This window comes from Carcharhinus amblyrhynchos, chromosome 5 (genome assembly GCF_965287045.1).
Source record: "Carcharhinus amblyrhynchos chromosome 5, sCarAmb.v2.hapA, whole genome shotgun sequence".
Lineage (NCBI taxonomy): Eukaryota > Metazoa > Chordata > Chondrichthyes > Carcharhiniformes > Carcharhinidae > Carcharhinus > Carcharhinus amblyrhynchos.
This window is the reverse complement of record NC_137328.1, coordinates 79,254,246-79,279,591: the sequence shown is the minus strand read 5'-3', so window position 1 is coordinate 79,279,591 and position 25,346 is coordinate 79,254,246. Positions and strand designations below refer to the sequence as shown.

General features: G+C 43.9%; 1 protein-coding gene across 3 annotated transcripts in view; it reads left to right on the top strand.

Annotated features, from left to right (window-relative positions):
• Window positions 1-25,346, top strand: part of pam (peptidylglycine alpha-amidating monooxygenase) — a 262,485-nt gene that overhangs the window by 55,834 nt on the left and 181,305 nt on the right. Inside the window, exon 2 of one of the 3 annotated variants that reach the window (XM_080189066.1) lies at window positions 23,285-23,355. The exons of the other annotated variants lie outside the window; for them this stretch is intronic. The gene's annotated coding sequence lies outside the window, so the exon portion shown is untranslated. The remainder of the gene's footprint in view (window positions 1-23,284; window positions 23,356-25,346) is intronic. 3 annotated transcript variants of the gene reach the window in all.

The window sequence follows — 25,346 nt, the reverse complement described above, 5'->3', positions numbered from 1 at the left end:
TTGACCCATGTTGGACGCGGTGGGCTTGAGGAAGAGTTCGTGGAATGCTGCCGGGATAGTTTCCTTGAACAGTGTGTGTTGGAGCCGACGAGGGAGCGAGCTATCTTGGATCTGGTGTTATGTAATGAGACGGGTAGAATTAGGGAGCTTGTGGTGAAGGATCCTTTTGGGAAGAGTGATCATTGTATGGTGGAGTTTCTGATGCAGATGGAGGAGGAGAAAGTGGGTTCCTGGACATGTGTCCTTTGTTTGAACAGAGGGGAGTACGGTAGGATGAGAGAAGAATTGGCGAATGTTGACTGGGGGAGCGCGTTGGAAGGTAGGTCTGCTGAGGAGCAGTGGAGGATCTTTAAGGAGACCTTTCTTGGTGCTCAGCAGAAATTTATTCCGATGGTTAAAAAGCATCGGAGGAGGAGAGATAATCAGCTGTGGATAACGAAGGAGGTGAAGCAAAGTGTTAAATTAAAAGCGGATGCGTTTAGAGTAGCTAAGAGTGGTGGGCGAGAAGAGGATTGGGAGAGGTTTAAATGTCAACAAAGAATGACAAAGAAGCTGATAAAGAAGGGTAGGAGAAACTATGAAGCTGGGCTTGCGCTTAATATAAAAAAGGATAGCAAGAGTTTTTATAAATATATAAAAAGGAAGAGGCTGGCTAGGGTGAACGTTGGACCCTTAGAGGATGAGAGGGGGGACTTAGTGGTAGGGGACGGGGAAATAGCTGGGCCCTTGAATAACTTTTTTGTTTCAGCCTTCATGAAGGAGTACGTGAATAATTTGCCAGGTGTTAGCGATGGAAAGATGGTAAGAGTGGAGGGTCTCAATGACATTATTGTTACTAGAGAAGCGGTGCTCGACAGACTGGAGGGACTGATTGTGGACAAGTCGCCAGGACCAGATGGAATGCATCCGAGGGTTCTGAAAGAAATGGCGGAGGTGATAGTGGATGCCTTGGTGATTATTTTCCAAACGTCGCTGGATTCCGGGGAAGTGCCGGAAGATTGGAAACGGCTAATGTTACGCCATTGTTTAAGAAGGGTGGCAGGCAAAAGGCAGGGAATTATAGGCTGGTTAGTTTAACGTCTGTTGTAGGTAAAATGTTAGAATCCGTCATCAAGGAGGAAATAGCGAGGCATCTTGAGAATTGTTTGATAGACGCAGCACGGTTTCATTAAGGGGAAGTCGTGTCTGACAAATTTATTGGAGTTCTATGAGGATGTGTCTAGGGCTGTGGATAGAGGAGAGCTGGTAGATGTGGTGTTTCTTGATTTTCAGAAGACGTTTGACAAGGTGCCTCACAAGCGGTTATTACAGAAGGTCAGGGGGCATGGTGTTCGGGGTAGGGTGTTAGCGTGGATAGAGGATTGGCTGTCAAATAGGAGGCAGAGAGTGGGGGTCAATGGGTGCTATTCGGATTGGCGGTTGGTGACTAGTGGAGTGCCCCAGGGGTCGGTGCTGGGGCCTCAGCTATTTACCATTTATATAGATGATCTGGAGGAGGGAACTGAGTGTATGGTGTCGAAATTTGCTGATGACACCAAGATTGGTGGAACTGCAAATTGTGCGGAGGGTGTGGAGAGTCTGCAGAAGGATCTAGATAGGCTGGGCGAATGGGCCAGGAACTGGCAAATGGAATTTAATGTTGGCAAATGTGAGGTTGTCCACTTTGGTAGGAAGGACTATTACTTATATGGCGAAAAACTGCAGCATGTGACAGTGTAGAGGGACCTCGGGGTCCTTGTGCATGAGTCGCAAAAACCCAGCCTGCAGGTGCAGCAGGTGGTCAGGAAGGCGAATGGGATGCTGGCCTTCATAGCGAGGGGGATTGAATATAAAAGTAGGGAGGTCTTGCTGCAACTGTATAGGGCACTGGTGAGGCTGCAGCTGGAGTACTGTGTGTAGTTTTGGTCGCCGCACTTGCGCAAGGATATTTTGGCCTTGGAGGGAGTGCAGAGGAGGTTTACTAGGCTGATTCCGGAGTTGAGGGGGTTGAACTATGAGGAGAGGCTGAATAAACTAGGCTTGTACTTGTTAGAGTTTAGAAGAATGAGGGGAGATCTCATTGAGACATATAAGATGATGAATTGGATGGCTAGGATTGAGGTGGAAAGACTCTTCCCGCTCAGAAAGGACAGTAGGACTCGAGGGCACAGCCTCAAGATAAAGGGGGGGGAGGTTTAGAACGGAGTTGAGGAGGAACTTCTTCACTCGATGGGTGGTGAATCTCTGGAATTCTCTGCCCGTTGAAGTGGTGGAGGCTGCCTTGCTAAGAACATAAGAAATAGGAGCAGGAGTAGGCCAACTAGCCCTTCGAGCCTGCCCCGCCATTCAGTAAGATCATGGCTGATCTGTCGTGGCTCAGTTCCACATTCCCGCCCTCTCCCCATAACCATTAATCCCCTCTCTCATCAAAAACCCATCAACCCGCATCTTAAAAATATTTAGCGAGGCAGCCTCCACCACTTCAACGGGCAGAGAATTCCAGAGATTCACCACCCTTTGAGTGAAGAAGTTCCTCCTCAACTCTGTTCTAAACCACCCCCCCTTTATCTTGAGGCTGTGCCCTCTAGTCCTACTGTCCTTTCTGAGCGGGAAGAGTCTCTCCACCTCTATCGTATCCATCCCATTCATCATCTTATATGTCTCAATGAGATCTCCCCTCATTCTTCTAAACTCTAACGAGTACAAGCCTAGTTTATTCAGCCTCTCCTCATAGCTCAACCCCCTCAACTCCGGCATCAGCCTAGTAAACCTCCTCTGCACTCCCTCCAAGGCTAAAATATCCTTGCGTAAGTACAGTGCCCAAAACTGCACACAGTACTCCAGCTGCGGCCTCACCAATGCCCCATACAGCCGCAGCAAGACCTCCCTACTTTTATATTCAATCCCCCTCACTATGAAGGCCAGCATCCCATTCACCTTCCTGACCACCTGCAAGCTGGGTTTTTGTGACTCATGCACAAGGACCCCGAGGTCCCTCTGCACCGTCGCCTGCTGCAGTTTTTCTCCACGTAAGTAATTATCCTTCGTACCATTATTCCTACCAAAGTGGACCACCTCGCACTTACCAACATTAAATTCCATTTGCCATTTCCTGGCCCATTCGCCCAGCCTGTCTACATCCTTCTGTAGACTCTCCCCACCCTCCGCACAATTTGCCTTTCTACCAATCTTGGTGTCATCAGCAAATTTCGACCCCCTACACTCGGTTCCCTCCTCCAGATCATCTATATAAATGGTAAATAGCCGAGGCCCCAGCACCGACCCCTGGGGCACTCCACTAGTCACCATCCGCTAATCCGAATAGCACCCATTGACCCCCACTCTCTGCCTCCTATTTGACAACCAGTCCTCTATCCACGCTAACACCCTACCCCCAACTCCATGCCCCCTGACCTTCTGTAATAACCTCTTGTGAGGTACCTTTTCAAACGCCTTCTGAAAATCCAGGAAGACCGCATCCACCGGCTCTCCTCTATCCACCGCCCTAGACACATCCTCATAGAACTCCAGTAAATTTGTCAGACATGACTTCCCTTTAAGGAAACCGTGCTGCGTCTGCTCTATCAAGCAGTTCCCCTCATGATGCCTCGCTATTTCCTCCTTGATGATGGATTCTAACATTTTACCTACAACAGACGTTAAACTAACAGGCCTATAATTCCCCGCCTTTTGCCTGGCACCCTTCTTAAACAACGGCGTAACATTAGCCGTTTTCCAATCTTCCGGCACTTCCCCGGAATCCAGCGACGTCTGGAAAATAACCACCAAGGCATCCACTATCACCTCCGCCATTTCTTTCAGGACCCTCGGATGCATTCCATCCAGTCCTGGGGACTTGTCCACAATCAGCCCCTGCAGTCTGTCGAGCACCACCTCTCTAGTAACAGTAATGTCATCGAGACCCTCCATTCCTACCACCTTTCCATCTCTAACATCCGGCAAATTATTCATGTCCTCCTCCGTGAAGACCGAAACAAAAAGTTATTCAAGACCTCAGCCATATCCCCATCCCCTACCACTAGGTCCCCTTTCTCATCCTCTACGGGTCCAATGTTCACCCTAGCCAGCCTCTTCCTTTTTATATATTTATAAAAACTCTTGCTATCCTTTTTTATATTAAGCGCTAGCCCAGCTTCATAGTTTCTCCTACCCTTCTTTATCAACTTCTTTGTCAATCTTTGTTGACATTTAAACCTCTCCCAATCCTCCTCTTGCCCACTACTCTTAGCTACTCTGAACACCTCCGCTTTTAATTTAACACTTTCCTTTACCTCCTTCGTTATCCACGGCTTATTACCTCTCCTCCTACGGTCCTTTTTAGCCATTGGAATAAATTTCCGCTGAGCACCAAGAAAGATCTCCTTAAAGATCCTCCACTGCCCCTCAGCAGACCTACCTTCCAACGCACTCCCCCAGTCCACATTCGCCAATTCTTCTCTCATCCTACCGTACTCCCCTCTGTTCAAACAAAGGACGCGTGTCCGGGAACCCACTTTCTCCTCCTCCATCTGCACCAGAAACTCCACCATACAATGATCACTCTCCCCAAGAGGATCCTTCACCGCAAGTTCCCTAATTCTACCCGCCTCATTACATAGCACCAGATCCAAGATAGCTCGCTCCCTCGTCGGCTCCAACACACACTGTTCGAGGAAACTATCCCGGCAGCATTCCACGAACTCCTCCTTGAGCTCACCGCTTCCAACATGGGTCGACCAATCAATATGCAGATTGAAATCCCCCATAACTACGGCCGTCCCATTCCTGCACGCCGCACTTAATTGCGTGTTAACAGCCCGCCCCACCTCCAGATCATTATTGGGGGGCCTATAGACGACTCCCACCAGCGTCTTCCTCCCTTTGCTGTTCCTAATCTCTACCCACAACGATTCCACCTTCTGTTCCTTGGCTCCAATATCATCTCTCGCTACCACCCTGATGCTATCCTTAATTAGCAGAGTTACGCGCCCCCCCCCCCCCCCTTTCCCTCCCGCCTATCCTTCCTAAACACTTGATACCCCTGGACATTAAGCTCCCAGTCCCTGTCACCTTGCAGCCACGTCTCTGTAATGGCCACCAGATCATATCCATTTGTGTCGATCTGCGCCACCAACTCATCCACTTTATTCCTAATGCTTTGCGCATTCAGATAAAGCACCTTCATCCCAGCCTTCACCTGGACCTTATTTGCCGGAACGCCACCAACCATACTCACGCCCCTTACTCCCTCTATTATTGGGACATCCTCGGCTTCTATCCTTACTGTACTGTCTCCTTAACTTTAGACCCCGTAATGTCACCTACCCTCACACCCTCCCCCCTCCTAATTAGTTTAAAGCCCTGTCTACAGTCCTCTTTACACGATTAGCCAGCACTCTGATCCCAGCACGGTTCAGACCAACCCCATCCCACCTGAACAGGTCCCACCTACCCCAATACTGGTGCCAATGCCCCATAAATTCAAACCCATTCCTCCCACACCAATCCCTGAGCCACCCATTCACTTCCTTAATCCCATCAACCCTACGCCCGTCGGCACTCGGTTCAGGCTGAATATTTTTAAGACGTGGGTTGATAGGTTTTTGATAGGCAAGGGGATTAAGGGTAATGGGGAGAGGGCGGGAATGTGGAACTGAGATGTGGAAAGAGATTGACAAAAGAAGTTACTTATTGAAACCGTGTTGAGAATTTAAATAAAATGTCCTTTTTTGTCCTGGTTGTTCAAAGCTTTCTTAGTGTTGCATGTAAACTTTAAAACTATTTAGTGGTCAAGTTCCAAGACCAACTTCTGTACATTTTATAAAAGGGGCGTGAAAATCAGCACAACTTGTAATACTTTTGCTGAGATCTTGTCATTTTGCTGGGATCTTGTCATTTTGTTGAAATTTAAGGACTGGTGGACAGTGCGTTAAAGATAATTGGAGTTAAGTTTCAGTACATGTAAAAAGAAAGTTAATAAATGAATAGTTATGTGAACTGTACACAATTATGACTGATTTGAAAGCAGGAGCATGAGTTTTTATGGCGTTACATGTATATCGATTAGTCAAATACAGATCAATGATCCTTGTTGTTTGACTTAAGGCAGATTGTAATAGAAGGCAGAGAAAAACTGATTTTTCACAATTGAAGTTGATAAACATTCAATACATCACACATTTCCTTTGTGTGCATAAAGTGATTTAGATGGGCATAAAGTGATTTATTTTGGCAATTGCAAACCATCAGAACAAACTGAATTTATCAAATACTGTGGAATACATCTCCCCAAAAAAAATAGAGTTTTGCTTTGCCATCTTCGCATTTAAGCGTTATGCATACTTTGTGTCTCCCAGTGGAGAATATTTACATTCCTTGTTGTGGCTTGATTGAACACGTTTTATACTTGTCTATAAGTCAACCCCTACTTGTGGAATAAGGTCAACTTATTACTGCGACCTCTGATTTAAAACAAAAAAGAATGACTTGAGGGTGCAGAGGGACCTCGGGGTCCTTGTGCATGAGTCGCAAAAACCCAGCCTGCAAGTGCAGCAGGTGGTCAGGAAGGCGAATGGGATGCTGGCCTTCATAGCGAGGGGGATTGAATATAAAAGTAGGGAGGTCTTGCTGCAGCTGTATAGGGCATTGGTGAGGCCGCAGCTGGAGTACTGTGTGCAGTTTTGGGCGCCGCACCTGCGCAAGGATATTTTGGCCCTGGAGGGAGTGCAGAGGAGGTTTACTAGGCTGATACCGGAGTTGAGGGGGTTGAGCTATGAGGAGAGGCTGAATAAACTAGGCTTGTACTCGTTAGAGTTTAGAAGAATGAGGGGAGATCTCATTGAGACGTATAAGATGATGAATGGGATGGATAGGATAGAGGTGGAAAGACTCTTCCTGCTCAAAAAAGACAGTAGGACTAGGGGGCACAGCCTCAAGATAAAGGGGGGGCGGTTCAGAACGGAGTTGAGGAGGAACTTCTTCACTCAAAGGGTGGTGAATCTCTGGAATTCTCTGCCCGTTGAAGTGGTGGAGGCTGCCTCGCTAAATATTTTTAAGAAGCGGGTTGATGGGTTTTTGATAAGCGAGGGGATTAAGGGTTATGGGGAGAGGGCGGGAAAGTGGAACTGAGCCACGACAGATCAGCCATGATCTTATTGAATGGCGGGGCAGGCTCGAAGGGCCAGATGGCCTACTCCTGCTCCTATTTCTTATGTTCTTATGTTCTTATATGAATGGTGAAAACATTTATATTGAATTTCTCACCTCTGAGCAGAAATATTAATTAAGATAATTGGCCAATATCTTGTAAATTAGCAGAAAAGTAAAATTGACAACAACTTGATCATAATTTCTGCTCTGAACTTCAAACTTTTATTACTAGCAGTCTACCACGCTCTTTCTCAGTTAGAGAACAGATGGGAAGAAAGCTTGATGGCATCAAGCTTTTTATTGGTCCTATCATATATTAAGCTGATCTTTCTCTTCACCCTGCCTATAAATGCAACACTATATTCTGCACCCTACCCTTTTCCCCCGTGTAGTTTGTGAATGGTAAGTTTTCCCTGCATAGCACGCAAGAAACAATACTTCAGATCCTGACAGGAAATGTTCACCATGCACAACTTTCAATTAATATATGATGGAGTTACTGAAATGTATTTCACTAACTTTTAGTGAGAATTATGATGTTAAAGAAAAAGTTGAGATCCTTGTAGCAAAATTATATTGCTTTGAGTGGGTTCCACGGATGATGAACATGCATTTTAGCTGTGATATTTCAAAGGCCTGGGCATAAAAGCTGCGCGTCAGATCTGACCTTCACTTTTCCTAATCACATGGGAGGAGGCATTCTATGGATTTGTGATGTTTTCTACAAAGTCTTTCTAGAGTCTTCTGTTGAGATTAAATAGAATTAATTATCTGTGTAAGTTTGACAATGAATGTATTCACCATTCAGCATTATTGACAGAACTATATCTAAACCCACATTCTTCAGAATCAATTATCATTTTCTATCTCAAGGCTGCCTTGATAGAATAGTACCAATAAGATACCATCTGACAAAGCTTACTTTCTAGAAAAGATATTTGGACAAAATGAATCATGCTGACATTTAATATTTCAAACCAAAACAGAAAATGCTGGAAAATCACAGGTCTGGCAGCATCTGTAAGGAGAGAAAGAGTTGATGTTTCGAGTCCAGATAACCCTTTGTCAGACTGATTCCTACATTCCAGCATCTGCAGTAATCTGCTTTTATTTAATATTTCAAAACTGTCTTATGGCATGGAGTTATTGCTCTTAGTAAACATTTTATGGCTGAGGATTATCAGAAGTGAAACTGTTAAGTAACTTTTGAACTGCTATAAAATCAGAGCTTTTCATTGGCACCTATAATTCAGTTAAATACACAAGCCAGCACAATAGAATAATTTCCACCTGGAGCTTTTCTACTGAATTTAAAATAATCCAACCAGAATTTCCAGAACCTAAATAACTATATCCTGACATTCTGTTAGCTAATGGGCTGCCATGCATCCTGAAAAATTGGGTCTACTATACATATGGCTTAGTCTATGATTATATATTCAGCTAAGATCACATCTTCGGGCAAAATATCAAGTTAGGTCCCAGGATTTTTACTGATGCCTCAAAGTAAAGATTTTAATTAATACATTAAAGAGTCACAAAGCAATTCAATTCTTGAATCATGATCTTGGGAAATGTGTAATCTCTTGAATTTTTAAAATATTGTTCAAACCCATCTTCTATAAATTAAAAAAATTGGTTATTGACAAAAAGGGGGGAGCTTTGAAAGTAAATCTTGAAATCAACTTTGAAATTCCTTTTCAGGGATGAGAATTTTCTGCCATTTGGCAGAATTATACTTTTAGATAATGGCATGCCACCGTTTTAATTAATGTTCCTGACCTCTGCCTCCCCTTGGCTGCCGCCACCTCCAATGTGGTGAAAACCAGGAGAGTGTCTCAACCCAGTAAATCTCAATGATGAGGCAGGGAACAGGCTTGGGTGTGCTGTTGTATCCTACTGAGAGGATTTGCTCTGCTGCAGGCCTAGCGGGCAGTGGGTGGTGGTGGTGGTTGACGTGAAATCAGTGTCAGATGCCAAAGGTTCTTTTCTTCTGGAAGACTTGAAAACAGTGGCTGCAAAGGTGTAATGAAAATGTCAATACTGGAAATTCCCGAAGTTAGAGAGATTCTGCATTGTTTACTGATTTGTCAAATGAGCTGTTTAAACTTGTATATTGAAAGCCGTTGATGACTTCTGATCTCCGGCATTATAGAAATTACCAATTTCTTTGTTGTATTAAAGTTCGCAAGACACCCATTTTCTCTCTTTATGCAGTAAGATGTTGTACCTTGGTGGACTTTAAAATGCAGGACGTTGCAATTTTGTAAAAAAAAATCAAATCGTATAATCTTAAACAATACAACATCAGCATATTGAGAATCAGGCATGCAGTTATAGTGAAAAGGTAATTTGTTAACCAAAATACTTTTAGGAAATAAAACTCAATAGATAAATAAGTATTTGTGTCTTGGACAGCTGATACATAATCATCTTTTGTAATCTATGCCTCGATTAATAAAGGCAAGTGTCCCATATACCTTTTTTTAACCTGATTTGAGGGGTACAAGATTATGAAGGACATGGATCGAGTGGATGAGGAGCAGCTATTACCCTTAACTGAAGGGTCAAACAAGGAGACCTAGCTTCAAGGTCAGGGGCAGGAGGTTTAGGGAGGATTTGAGAAATACTTTCTTACCCAGAGGATGGAGATGCTCTGGAATGCGCTGCCTGGCAAGGTGGTAGAACTGGGTTGCCTCACGTTCTTAGGGGCGGCACAGTAGTTAGCACTGCCTCTTAGCACCAGGAACCAGGTTCAATTCTGGCCTCAGGTCAGTCTTTCTGTGGAGTTTGAGGAGCTGCCTGGGAGGAATCAGGGTGCTCCAGTTTCCCCTCACATTCCAAAGATACGCGGATTAGGTTGATTGGCTATGCTAAATTGCTCCTTAGTGGTAGGAGGATTGGCAGAGTAAATACCTGGAGTTGTTTGGATGGGGCCTCGGTGGGATTGTTGTCAGTGGGTTGAATGGCTGCATTCTGCACAGTAGGGATTCTACGATTCATGGCTTGCTACATATGCAATGGCTGCCTAAGATGGATACAGTTCCTTTATGCCCTATTTTATCTGTGACCGATACTGTGCAAAGTGAATTGGATAAATTGTTGAAACCAGTCTTGACCAGACTTTGCATATACATCGTGAAGAATTCCTTCACATTTGCGAAAACGTAGGCAGGGTTTCCATTTCACTAACAATACTGTGTCCGTGTACTCATTTGACATTGTTAGCCTATTATTAATATTCCATTTAGGGAAGATATTTATGCTGCAGCACTGTATCATGGCGATCTAGACCTGCTACCATTGTGCAAATTAGTATTCAGCAAACTTTTAAACTCATCACCTCATGCAGTGTGTGCTTCAGATTTAAGGACACCATGTATGCCCAAAAAGATATTGTTACCGGGGTCCCCTCTATGCAAACATTTTTGTTGGGTTCCATGAGAAATATGTCTTGGATGGAATGATAAGTAACCTTCTACTCCTTGCATATTTCAGATATTTAGATAATACATTTGCTATATTTAAATCCGTAGCTGCATAACTTCCTTGCATGTCTTAGTGGGCTCTATTTTGTGCTCAAATTCATCCTTGAAATGGAGCAGTGAAATTAACACCCTTTCTTAGATGTACTAATCTGTCAGAGCTGGTGGTTTCTATCATAGTTTACCATAAACCCACCTTCATTGGTCAAGTACACGTTAGGACTTTTACAGGTTCAGATGAGATGAGATTGACCTTATCGGCAACCTCATACATAGGGCCAGAGCAATTTGCTAATCTTGCAAGCTAGATGCTAAAATAACACATATCAAAGGCATCCTGTGGGATGATGGCTACCTTGATTCAGATCATTTTACTCTATATCGAACAAATACATGAATGGGCCAAAGACCTTTACTTTTGGCCTTGAAAATTGCCCAGTCTATCCCACCTTACCCATCCAGGATAATCTATCAAAAATTTGGGCAGTAGGTGAAGCCAGCCATTTCACGCTCTATGCATGGAACCCCTATAGTGCCAAAGGAGGCCATTTGACCTATTGAGTCTGCACCAAACACAATCACCCAGGTCCCATTCTCATAATCCACTTATTACCCTGCTAATCCCCCTGAAATTAGGGTAAATTTAGCATAGCATTATATCTTTGAACTGTGGGAGGAAACCGGAGCACACAGGAGAGACCCACACAGACACAGAGAATGTGTAAACTCCACACAAACAGTCTGCCGAGGCAGGAATTGAACCGGGTCTCTGGCACTGTGAAGCAGCAGTGCTAACCGCTGTGTCAACATGCTGCCCTTATGCAGCAGAACCTTAGAGGTATTCATCACTGACAAGCTAATGCCATTAGTAAATTAGTAAATTAGTAAATTTGCTGATGACACCAAAGTTGGAGGTGTGGTAGATTGTGAGGAAGGGTGTCATAGTCTGCAGGGAGACTTAGATAGGTTGCAGAGCTGGGCCGAGAGGTGGCGGATGGAATTTAATGCGGAGAAGTGTGAGGTAATTCACTTTGGTAGGAGCAACAGATGTGTCGAGTATAGGGCTAACGGGAGGACTTTGAATAGTGTGGATGAACAGAGGGATCTAGGTGTGTGTGTACATAGATCCCTGAAAGTTGGGAATCAAGTAGATAAGGTTGTCAAGAAGGCGTACGGTGTCCTGGCGTTTATTGGTAGGGGGATTGAATTTAGGAGTCGCAGTGTAATGTTGCAACTGTACACTACTCTAGTGCGGCCGCACTTGGAGTACTGTGTGCAGTTCTGGTCCCCGCATTACAAGAAGGATGTGGAGGCGTTGGAGAGGGTGCAGAGGAGGTTTACTAGGATGTTGCCTGGTATGGTGGGGAGGTCCTATGAGGAGAGACTGAGGGATTTGGGGTTGTTTTCGTTGGAAAGAAGGCGGCTAAGAGGGGATCTTATTGAAACATATAAGATGATTAGAGGTTTAGATAGGGTGGATAGTGATAGCCTTTTTCCTCGGATGGAGAAAGCTAGCACGAGGGGGCATGGCTTTAAATTAAGGGGGGGTAGCTACAGGACGGATGTCAGGGGTAGGTTCTTTACCCAGCGGGTGGTGAGGGATTGGAATGCCCTGCCTGCTGCAGTTGTAAATGCGTCTAGTTTGGGGGCGTTTAAGAGATCTCTGGATAGGTTTATGGACGAAAAGGGATTGGTATAGGCTAGTGGGTCATTGTTTTTGTAACTGGTCGGCGCAACATCGTGGGCCGAAGGGCCTGTTCTGCGCTGTAATGTTCTATGTTCTATGTTCTATGTTCTATCAAGCCAAAAAGATGTTCTACCTTTCGTACAAATGAATAATGCAATATATATTTGTGCCAGTGAGATGCTAGGTATGTAGGCTGTACATCCCAAAGACTTGATATCAAACAATGTGTCCTTTTGCTGTGGACAATGGGCAAGATACAGACTGTACCCAGTCAGCTGACACTTGCAGAGCTCAACGCAGTGTCCAACATTAGCTGTGATTGGATGACATTTGCTAAATAATCCTTGGTGTATCAAGAATTACACTGACAACAAATTTAAGATTGTCGTTTGGGCTCGCGGTGCAGTGCAAGCTACATATATTAATTTACTCCGTTTTTTTGCAGACAGGATATGTATACATGTTGTGCCTGTTTCAGTTAAACAAAATAAGTGACAGCCAGTTGTGAGTTCATTCCTCAAAGCAATGCTTTACCCAATCAGAGGCAAGCTGCCTAGTTTAAATTTCGAACAATGCTTGGCAGTCAACTCAATCACCTTGAACTGGAACGTTCAACTAGTTCAAGCAACACCCCCAGCAATCAGCATTCACTTGCCAACCAATCAGCACACTTGTCTGATATTGTATAAATTTCCCTTGCATTGTATTCTTGTGACTGAGTGCAAGTTAAGTCTTTTTCAGCAATACTCAAGTTCTGTACCACTGAATAAATGTGACTAATACTGAAGTTATCATAGGAAGTATCAACAATGATGCTTCCACTGTGATTTAATTTATGAAAGATTTTTAATATTATGAATAAAGTTACTATTTTGAATCTATTTATTTACTGAAATGACATTTTTAGATGATATAGCAGCATTGTCTGAAAGTGAATTTATCATATGATTGCAATTGTTTTGTATGGCTTCATCTCCTAGTTACAATAAAAGTCAGTTAACATCATAAAAGCAAGTTAAGGGATATGTCTTCGGGCAGGGATTAATTTCCTAAATACTTTAATAGAAAAATTGAGTTTATAATTGTAATTTAAATGCATGCTACTGCTTTCTATATTAGTTAGTCCTTTTAAACGATTTATATAGATATCAGTATTCATACAATGCAGACTGAATTTGGAACACCACATTTTTGCACATTAACACCCATAGAAGTACAAAGGACATATGTATTAATGTAGTTTTAGAACATAAGAACATAAGAAATAGGAGCAGGAGTAGGCCATTTAGCCCTTCGAGCCTGCCCTGCCATTCAGTAAGATCATGGCTGATCTGAAGTGGCTCAGTCCCATTTTCCCGCTTTCTCCCCATAACCCTTAATTCCCTTACCTACCAAAAACCTATCTACCCACGTCTTAAATATATTTAGCGAGGTAGCCTCCACCACTTCAACAGGCAGAGAATTCCAGAGATTCACCACCCTTTGAGTGAAGAAGTTCCTCCTCAACTCTGTTCTAAACTGTCCACCCCCCCTTATCTCGAGGCTGTGCCCTCGAGTCCTGCTGTCCTTTCTGAGCGGGAAGAACCTCTCCACCTCTACCCTATCCATCCCTTTCATCATCTTATACGTCTCAATAAGATCCCCCCTCATTCTTCTAAACTCTAACGAGTACAAGCCCAGTCTATTCAGCCTCTCCTCATAGCTCAACCTCCTCAACTCCGGTATCAGCCTAGTGAACCTCCTCTGCACTCCCTCCAAGGCCAAAATATCCTTGCGCAAGTGCGGCGACCAAAACTGCACACAGTACTCCAGCTGCGGCCTCACCAGTGCCCTGTACAGTTGCAGCAAGACCTCCCTACTTTTATATTCAATCCCCCTTGCTACGAAGGCCAGCATCCCATTTGCCTTCCTGACCACCTGCTGCACCTGTAGGCTGGGTTTTTGCGACTCATGCACAAGGACCCCCAGGTCCCTCTGCACCGTAGCATGCTGCAGCTTTTCGCCCTGTAAGTAGTAGTCCTTTCTACTATTATTCCTAACAAAGTGGATAACCTCACACTTGCCAACATTGTATTCCATCTGCCAGGTCCTCGCCCACTAATAGAAAAGATATCTAATGTATATCACTGGACCACATAGTATTAGTTGCATATTTCACTTGTGTTATATTTAACTTCCCTCATATTATTTTAAGCTGCTGATGAGAAGAGAATTTATATCAATGCTGGTACTTTTGTTAAAGAGAAGCATAGAGTATAGTCTACATTTGCTTTCCCTTACCCAATTAGTTAACACCACTTCAAAAGGAATTCTGCTGAATTTGCCAAATGTGACTTTTAACAAATTTGTCCCTGATAAATACACATACACGAGTTTGGAAACTTCAGACGTAAATCTTTTGGTACTGTAGCTTAAAGTAAAACTACATCAAACACAACTGTTATTGGAATAATTGAACAGACTCAGCAGTTGACAAATCATGGAATGCTTTACAGTATATGGCTTCTTGTAAGTTAGGCTTATTTGTGCAATCAGTAGCTCAATGGAATTTACATCTCATAGATTATTTTTTGGTACTCGATATACAAAATAAGGATAATGCCTTCTACATCACGACAATTAGAAGGCATTATTTTAAGAAACCCATGACTTGAGTATTGCTGAAAAGTGATTTGTTCAAGTTTTTCGTCTTTCCCTCACAAGAAAGATAGAATGGCAAATCATGTGAAAAGGGGTGCCTGTTGGCAGAAGGGCACTGGCCGAGACATTGCCAGGGCAACAAAATGCTCTTAGAAACGTAGAAAATAGGAGTGACCATTCAGCCCTTGAAACCTGTTCTGTCATTCATCATAATCATGGCTGATCCTGCATTCCCCTCGTATCCTTTGATCCCTTTTTCCCTCATGAGCTGTATCTAATTCCTTGATCCCCATGAAAGTGCAAACTACATTAGCCTTGCATCTAGGTAAAAATGCTAACTAGTTATCCTTGATCCCAAGTCCTTTTATATTGGAGGTAAATGGACAATTGACAGCACAACTTTATATTGCATTGTTTGCTGGAGCAGATTGAGAGAGATAAGAATTTACCTGTTAAAAACCTGTTTAAATTTAAGTTAAAAGCACTTTGTTCCTTGTAGAACTGTTTAAATCATTTAAAAGCATTTTTGCGGGCTTTTTGTATTTACCTCTAAGAATTCTGAGGGAGTGGTTAAAAGGGAGTTGTGGGGGAGCAAGCTTTAAATCAGCGCCAGGTTTAAAAAGAGGCCTGGTGTAGACAGCGGGCAGCAGAGTGAGGGGGAAGCAGAGTAAACTATTAGGGCTTAGGAGCAAAGGGCTGGGGAGAAAGAGGGCCAGGTAAGTTAGTGTTGAAATTTTCAATACTACTACAGTGAATAATGGAGGGGCATGTGATGTGTTGTTTCTGTATGATGTGGGAACTGGTGGACCCCAGGGTCCTTCCCAGTGACCATGTCTGCAGTAAGTGCAGGTTGCTGGAGGAGCTCCAGCTCAGGGTAAATAAGCTGGCCTCTGAGCTACAGACACTGAGGCTCATCAGGGGGAGAGAGGGCCCCATTGTCAATGGGGTGCAAGTGACATCCACCCCCCCCTAGACTGGCTAACTCTAAGGGTCAGGAACAAGAGGGGCTGCTGAGAGGAGGAAGGAGGGTGGGGAGAGGAGGCCTCAGCTTCTCAATCTGCATAACAGGTTTGAGGCTCTTGTTTCCAGTGTGGACGAGGGAGGTGAGGTTGGTGAGCAAACTGCACACAGTACAGTGATGCAGCAGGGCATACGCAAGGAGAAGGTGAAAAGGAACATAGTAGTGATTGGGGATAGTGGGGTGAAGGGTATTGACACTGTCCTCTGTCACAATGACAAAGTGCACAGAAGGGTGTGTTGTCTGCCTGGTGCTCGGGTCCAGGATGTTGCATCTGGGCTGCAGAGGAACCTGGAGTGGGAGGGTGAGAATCCGGTCGTTGTGGTACATGTGGGTGCCAACGACGTAGGCAAAATGCAAACTGAGGATCTGGGGAGGGAGTATGAGAAGCTGGGAATGGAATTAAAGAGTAGAACCGACAAGGTAGTTATCTCTGGGCTACTGCCTGAACCGAGTGCAGACGGGCGTAGGGTAGATAGGATTAAGGAAGTGAATGGGTGGCTCAGGAATTGGTGTGGGAGGAATGGGTTTGAATTTATGGGGCATTGGCATCAGTATTGGGGTAGGTGGGACCTGTTCGGGCGGGATGGGGTTGGCCTGAACCGTGCTGGGACCAGAGTGCTGGCGAATAGAATAAAGAGGACTGTAGACAGGGCTTTAAACTAATTAGGGAGGGGGGGAGGGTGCGGGGGTAGGTGACGTTACGGGGTCTAAAGTTGAGGAGAGGGTACAGGTAAGGGAAGAGGCCGAGGATGTCCCAATAATAGAGGGAGTAGGGGGCGAGAGTATAGTTGGTGGCGTTAGGGCAAATAAGGTCCAGGTGAAGGCTGGGATGAAGGCACTTTACCTGAATGCACGAAGCATTCGGAATAAAGTGGATGAGCTGGTGGCGCAGATCAGCATAAATGGATATGATCTGGTGGCCATTACAGAGATGTGGCTGCAAGGTGACAGGGACTGGGAGCTGAATGTACAGGGATATCAAGTGTTTAGGAAGGATAGGCAGGAGGGAAAAGGGGGCGGGGTGTAGCTCTGCTGATTAAGGATAGCATCAGGGTGGTAGCAAGGGATGATATTGGAGCCAAGGAGCAGAAAGCGGAATCGTTGTGGGTAGAGATTAGGAACAGCAAAGGGAGGAAGACGCTGGTGGGTGTCATCTATAGACCCCCAATAATGATCTGGAGGTGGGGCGGGCTGTTAACGCACAAATAAGTGCGGCGTACAGGAATGGGACGGCCGTAGTTATGGGGGATTTCAATCTACATATAGATTGTTCAACCCATGTTGGAAGCGGTGGGCTCGAGGAGGAGTTCTTGGAATGCTGCCGGGATAGTTTCCTTGAACAGTGTGTGTTGGAGCCGACGAGGGAGCGAGCTATCTTGGATCTGGTGCTATGTAATGAGGCGGGTAGAATTAGGGACCTTGCGGTGAAAGATCCTCTTGGGGAGAGTGATCATTGTATGGTGGAGTTTCTGGTGCAGATGGCGGAGGAGAAAGTGGGTTCCCTGACGCGCGTCCTTTGTTTGAACAGAGGGGAGTATGGTAGGATGAGAGAAGAATTGGCGAATGTGGACTGGGGGAGTGCGTTGGAAGGTAGGTCTGCTGAGGAGCAGTGGAGGATCTTTAATGAGATCTTTCTTGGTGCTCAGCAGAAATTTATTCCAATGGTCAAAAAGGACAGTAGGAAGAGAGGTAATAAGCCGTGGATAATGAAGGAGGTGAAGGAAAGTGTTAAATTAAAAGCGGAGGCATTTAGAGTAGCAAAGAGTAGTGGGCGAGAAGAGGATTGGGAGAGGTTTAAATGTCAACAAAGATTGACAAAAAAGATGATAAAGAAGGGTAGGAGAAACTATGAAGCTGGGCTTGCGCTTAATATAAAAAAGGATAGCAAGAGTTTTTATAAATATATAAAAAGGAAGAGGCTGGCTAGGGTGAACGTTGGTCCCTTAGAGGATGAGAAGGGGGACTTAGTGGTAGGGGATGGGGATATGGCTGAGGTCCTGAATAACTTTTTTGTTTCTGTCTTCACGGAGGAGGACGTGAATAATTTGCCGGGTGTTAGAGATGGAAAGGTGGTAGGACTGGAGGGTCTTAATGACATTACTGTTACTAGAGAGGAGGTGCTCGACAGACTGGAGGGACTGATTGTGGACAAGTCGCCAGGACCAGATGGAATGCATCCGAGAGTTCTGAAAGAAATGGCGGAGGTGATAGTGGATGCTTTGGTGGTTATTTTCCAGACGTCGCTGGATTCCGGGGAAGTGCCGGAAGATTGGAAAGCGGCTAATGTTACGCCGTTGTTTAAGAAGGGTGCCGGGCAAAAGGCAGGGAATTATAGGCCGGTTAGTTTAACGTCTGTTGTAGGTAAAATGTTAGAATCCGTCATCAAGGAGGAAATAGCGAGGCATCTTGAGAGGAATTGCTTGATAGAGCAGACGCAGCACGGTTTCCTTTAAAGGGAAGTCATGTCTGACAAATTTACTGGAGTTCAATGAGGATGTGTCTAGGGCGGTGGATAGAGGAGAGCCGGTGGATGTGGTCTTCCTGGATTTTCAGAAGGTGTTTGACAAGGTACCTCACAGGAGGTTATTGCAGAAGGTCAGGGGGCATGGAGTTGGGGGTAGGGTGTTAGTGTGGATAGAGGATTGGTTGTCAAATAGGAAGCAGAGTGTGGGGGTCAATGGGTGCTATTCGGATTGGCGGATGGTGACTAGTGGAGTGCCTCGGGTCGGTGCTGGGGCCTCAGCTATTTACCATTTATATAGATGATCTGGAGGAGGGAACCGAGTGTAGGGTGTCGAAATTTGCTGATGACACCAAGATTGGAGGAATGGCAAATTGTGCGGAGGGTGTGGAGAGTCTGCAGAAGGATCTAGATAGGCTGGGCGAATGGGCCAGGAAATGGCAAATGGAATTTAATGTTGGCAAGTGCGAGGTGGTCCACTTTGGTAGGAATAATGGTAGGAAGGATTATCACTTACGTGGCGAAAAACTGCAGCAGGCGACGGTGCAGAGGGTCCTTGTGCATGAGTTGCAAAAACCCAGCTTGCAGGTGCAGCAGGTGATCAGGAAGGCGAATGGGATGCTGGCCTTCATAGCGAGGGGGATTGAATATAAAAGTAGGGAGGTCTTGCTGCGGCTGTATAGGGCATTGGTGAGGCCGCAGCTGGAGTACTGTGTGCAGTTTTGGGCACCGTACTTACGCAAGGATATTTTGGCCTTGGAGGGAGTGCAGAGGAGGTTTACTAGGCTGATACCGGAGTTGAGGGGGTTGAGCTATGAGGAGAGGCTGAATAAACTAGGCTTGTACTCGTTGGAGTTTAGAAGAATGAGGGGAGATCTCATTGAGACGTATAAGATGATGAATTGGATGGATAGGATAGAGGTGGAGAGACTCTTCCCGCTCAGAAAGTATAATAGGACTAGGGGGCACAGCCTCAAGATAAAGGGGGGGGTGGTTTAGAACGGAGTTGAGGAGGAACTTCTTCACTCAAAGGGTGGTGAATCTCTGGAATTCTCTGCCCGTTAAAGTGGTGGAGGCTACCTCGCTAAATATTTTTAAGACGCGGGTTGATGGGTTTTTGATGAGAGAGGGGATTAAGGGTTATGGGGAGAGGGCGGGAATGTGGAACTGAGCCACGACAGATCAGCCATGATCTTATTGAATGGCGGAGCAGGCTCGAAGGGCTAGATGGCCTACTCCTGCTCCTATTTCTTATACAACCTGATACCTACAACATCTTCCCGGGCTTTGGGATACTCAGGATCTAGTCATTGTAAATTTGGGTACTGCTGCCATTGTCCCACATTGTAAATATTTTGCACCTTTTATTCAGTGTTTTAAAAAAATCCAAGCTTTCCTTTAATCTCGAACAATCAAGCTACCCAGGCTTTATTGTCAGTCAGCGTTCAGAAAAGGTCATGTTTCGTTTACCCTCAGTTTACATTTACAGTCCCAAACTGTAATAAATCTTAGAAACCCGATAATTGAAACAAGTAGCCTTCCTTTGAATAGGAGAAGGTCATGCCATATGGGAGCGCAGGGAAGATTTGGGAGCTCAGATTCTCATGGCATTCATAGCAACATCTTAAATGGGTGAAATCATTAAAAACAGCAAATAGAAACAAGATTTTTGACAAGACGCTATTACATAAAAATGAAAGTGCAGGAGAAATGCATTTGAAGCATTTTGTGCAGCTGCATTTTATAGATGCTGAGAGAATGTTTTGTCTCGGGAAAATCTAGGACCAGAGTATAACTTCAGAATAAGGGGTTGCTCATTTAAAACTGAGGAGGAATTTCTTCATTCAGAGGGTAGTGGATCTGTGGAATCTTTACCACAGAGAACTGTGGAAGCTTGGTCCTGAAGTATGTCAATGTTGAGATACAGTAAGAAATCTCTCAACACCAGGTTAAAGTCCAACAGGTTTATTTGGTAGCAAATGCCATGAGCTTTTGGGGCTTTTCCCTTTCATCAGTTGAGATACTCTTCGTCTTTTCCCCTTTGTCACTCACCTGACGAAGGGGAAAGATCCTGAAAGCTCGTGGCACTTGTTATCTGTTGGACTCTAACTTGGTGTTGTGAGACTACTTACTGTATTTACTTCAGTTCAATACCGGCATCTCCACATCAAGGTTGAGATGAACAGATTTTTCATCAGTGAGAGAATCCAGGGTTATGAGGCAGCAGGGTGGAACAGTGGTTAGCATTGCTGCCACAAAGAGCCAGAGACTTGGATTCAATTCCAACCTTGGGTGACTGTGCCGAGTTTGCATGTTCTCCCCGTGTCTGCATGGGTTTCCTCCGGGTGTTTCAGTTTTCTTCCACAGTCCAAAGATGTGCAAGTTACATGGATTAACCATGTTAAGTTGCCCTTTAGTGTCCAACGATGTGTAGGTTAGGTGGATTAGGTGGTAAATGCACAGGATTGCACGGATAGGGTGGAGGGGAGGGCCTAAGTGGGATGCTCTTTCAGAGAGCCTAATGGCCTCTTTCTGCACTGTAGGTATTCTATAGATAAGGCAAGGAAGTGGAGTTGAGGATTATATCAGATCAGCCTTGATATCACTGAATAACGGACTCAAATGGCCAAATGGTCTACTTCTGCTCCTACGTTTTATGGTTGTATAGGAAGGATGCCAGGAAGTAAGAGAAGATGCAGTGCAGATTAATAAGGATTGTGCCTCAATTGGGGAAGTACAGTGTGATTTGATTGAATTGTTTAAAATTAAGAAAGAATGGGATCCGAGTACATAGAAACTGGCGCACAATTTGCTGAATAAATAGTGTGAATGACTCATGTTATTGTCAATTGCAAATTCGCCAGCGACTTGTCGTTAGGAAGGGAAACCTCATGAATTGCCATAGGTTGTAAAAGATTAGCAACTCGTTTAACAACATCTCACCCTCCATTCCCCCATGGATTTGTTGCATTTGCACATTAATTGCCCATTTTAACTGTCCATTTAATTCATCAGTTTAAGTCTAGTGCTTAATTTGTTTTGCTTCTCATGACTTTACCTTCCGTTGCACATTATAAATATTCTTTCTCCTGTTGAGTAAATTTCACAGCATTTCCATTCCTTGGCTAGATAATTGTACCCTTGGTATGGTTTGGTTCACCATGCCAAGAGCACCTTTACTTGTTTCTAATAGCTCCTCTGCCTTTTGAATATCAATAGCTGTAAATTGTAGAGTCAGAATAAATTCCCCATTGTAAAGTATTTTATCCTTTCAATTTAGTATTTCCTTTAGTGGCTCCTGAAAGCCAGATCTTGCATTGTCATCAGGATGTTTATATTTTAATCCAGTCTTTGGATCACACTATTCACATTTTATCTACTGAATTCCCTTCCCTTTTGTGTTTCTTATTGTCCAAACTTTAGAAGTATTGTTTGGTTGACTGAACATTTGCATGGTAGTGGTCCTGCCTAAATGCAGGACTTTGATTTTTCTTTGATGTTTTAAAAATCTTGTTAAGGCCATATTGAGGCAAGCTAGGTGAATTTTCCAGATTAATTTTAACTTCTCAAATTTGGTCTTTCCTGTTTGAGCGCTTGCATTCCTGCACAGTGAACCGGAGACTTTTCACCTCTAGCTGCTCTCCTCTCTCCTGAGTCCTGACAGACTAACTTGTCTAAGAGTTTCCAGAATTATCCCTTTCCCCTCAAGACCCATGTCTTGTATCCCCTTTCCATTATTATTTAGTCCCCAACTGTTTTATCTTGCAAATAAGTGGACAGTTTAAAATATAATTATTTACAACTTGACATCTTCAGCACCTTCCTCTGATTTTGGAGAGCACTGTAACACAGATGTTGCTGCCATTGTTTCCTTGTGTGAACACTTTACACCAATCCAGGAAAACAATCTGGACCTCCCTTGAATTTTTAATGACCACATCAGGCCTGATGTCAGGCAGACTTTTCACAGGCTGTCCAACCCCTTTAATTTTAACCTAAATAAATAATACAGTCCCGAGACACAGCAATCTTATGAACATTGTTGTAACATTATAAATAACTTGCAGCATTACGCATGTATATTTTATAGTTCAGTCGTTTCAGTTCGACAGTAGTCATTTGAAGTAGCAATTCTGTGCCCTAGCTATTTTTCTGAAATATGGTTTCCTTGAAGCCAACTGGTGATAATTTCGTTGCAGCAATAACCATCTTTTAGATCTAACCAAGTAACATGCGGACACCGGCAACCACTACTGGCATGAAATCTGCTAAAAAAGGGAACTGTGAATACTTTTGCATACAATTTAAGTTCAATATTTTGAAATATCGAATTATAAGTTGAGGATGTTAATTTGTTTCAAAAACAATAAATTGCTTGTGTGTTATGTCTTGTATACATTTCCAAATATTGTTGATTAAGTACTGTTCACATTTGGAAACATGAGACAGAGTAGTTGCTGCTGGTAATTACTCAGCCTTCTGATATTTAGCTACTGAATAGTTGAAGTCTGTATTTTACCTGTTTGTTTACCTTTCCACTGTTGTCTAACTTGACATAGCCACACAGCAGTTTTTCTTCAGATTTTGTGCCTTTTCCCCACCAGCAACTTTCGTACTCTTTATTTTTCTAATCTTTACTATCTCCAGTCCTCATGATGTTTTGAAGTCTCTCTATAGGCTCATCGCTCAATGGCTGCTTAGTTACAATGCCTTTTCAATAAAAGTTGCTTACTGGTACAGTTCAGTGTGGGTTTAAAGTTTGGGACTTGTGATTATTCTGCTGTGCTGCTGGACACAGTCCCTGATTGGTATAGAGTGATGTAACAATTTATAATTAGCAACGCCATTCTTCTGTATTTTAGGTTATTTGTTGACAGCCTGTAACTGGGGGCAATGTAACTACAGCATCTTTCAAAAACGCTGGCACTGACAGGTACACAACTAATTTACATAAAGTTGTCGTTTGGCTTCGTTGCAGTAAGTGTAATAATGAACTGTCATATACCTTCAAACCAAATGCAGATGTGATTTACTTTACCTTCTAAAAACACCTACTGGGACTTCAGATTTGAAAGATATTGCTTATTCTGTTTGCCACCTTAAAGAACATAAATAAGGGTATTCGTGAGCTTGACCCTGCTTCTTTCACTAAAATCATGGCTGATCAGATCTTGCCGCTAGTTCCATTTTCTTGCCTGTTACCATGACACTGGGCTACCCTTTAGTTTGGGAATCTACCTCGATCTTAGATATATTTAATGACTACGAGCTGTGGCTAGAGAATTCCGACAGTTGACAGCCCTCGAAAGAAATTCCTTTGCATTTCTGTCTTAAATGGGTGACCCCGTTTTCTGAAACTGTGTCTCTTAGTTTTAGATTATTTCACGAGGGGAAACATCCTCTCATCACCTACCCTGTCAAACCCACTTGAGCTGAATGGAAGTGTTCTGCAAAATCTCAGCCTGTGTTTGATATCCCCAAAGTATTGGAGACCACATTGGCAGCAGCAAATACAATTGATTGAGTCGAAAGAAGTGCGAGTATATTGCTGCTTCACCGGGTGGGCATGGTTGGGGGCCTTGAAGGGACAGGTGCTGCATTTCTTGCACTTGTATACTAAGATGCTGTAGGAAAAGGATAGGATTTTGGGAATGACTGAGAAGTGGACCAGGACGTAGTGGATGGAACTATCTCTTCAGAATGCTCGAAGTGGAGCAGGGAGCAAGATGTGATTTGTGATGGCGTTGTCCTGAGGTGGTGAAAAAATGCCCGAGGATGATTGTTGAATATGGATGCTGGCGGGTTAATGAGGACGAAAAAGGGGGACCTTATCATAGTTCTGAGAGGGAGGAAAGCAGAGAGAGCAGACTAAGAAATAGAATGGATGTGGTTGAGGGCCCTGTCAAACACACAAAGTGAAACCACAATTGAGGAAAATGGAAGACATATTGGGAGTGCTGGTATGTAAGGTTGCATTGTCCAAACATATGCAATGAAGAGTGGAATTGAGTCCCTTGGAAAGCAGGGTGTAAAGAAGGTCAGTCAAAATAACTGTTGGGGCGGGGTGGTCATTGGGCTTTTAGTGAATATTAATTCACTCTACTGTCCCCAGTAGAGACAGATTAAGGAAATGAATGAAATGGTGGCAACTGACTATGAAAGTAAGAAAAGGATGGAATTTGAAAGTAAGGTTAAAATGTGAGCAGGAAATGGCCTTGATACATCCATCAGTATACTTGAAAAAGATGAGAGGAGGGAGCCTGAGTAGAACTGGAGCATGTAGCGTTCAATATATTCCACAAAAAGACAGGTATAGTTAGGACTCATGCAGTTATCCATTATAACAAATTCTATTTGCCAAAATTGAGTTGGAGGAGGAGGAGCTCAACATGAGGGCCTTCAGGCAGAGAAGGGATGAGGCTGGTTGGACTTCCATTCAAAGAAGAAACAAAGAGTTCTCAGGTCATTCTGATGAGAGATGGTATATTGTGATTGGATGTAGATGGTAACGGCCAGGAATCTGGAAACAGTTAAGTAATGGAAAACATTGGAAAAGTCATTGTAGAGTCAGATGTTTACAGCACGGAAACAGGCCCTTTGGCCCAACTTTATTCCGCCTATATTTTAAACCCCTAAGATAATCCCAATTACCTGCATTTGGCCTATATATAAATGCTTTTTAAAAGACAAAATTGTATTGTCTCTACTACTACCTTTGGCAACTTGTTGCAGACACTCAGCATCCTCTGCGTGAAGAAATTGCCCCTCTGGACACTTTTGTATCTCTCCCCTCTCACCTTAACCCTATGCCCTTTAGTTTTAGAATCCCCTACCTATGGGAAAAATATTGACTATCTAGTTGACCTATGTGCCTCATTAGTTTATAGACATCTATAAGACCCTTCAGCCTTCTACACTCCAGAG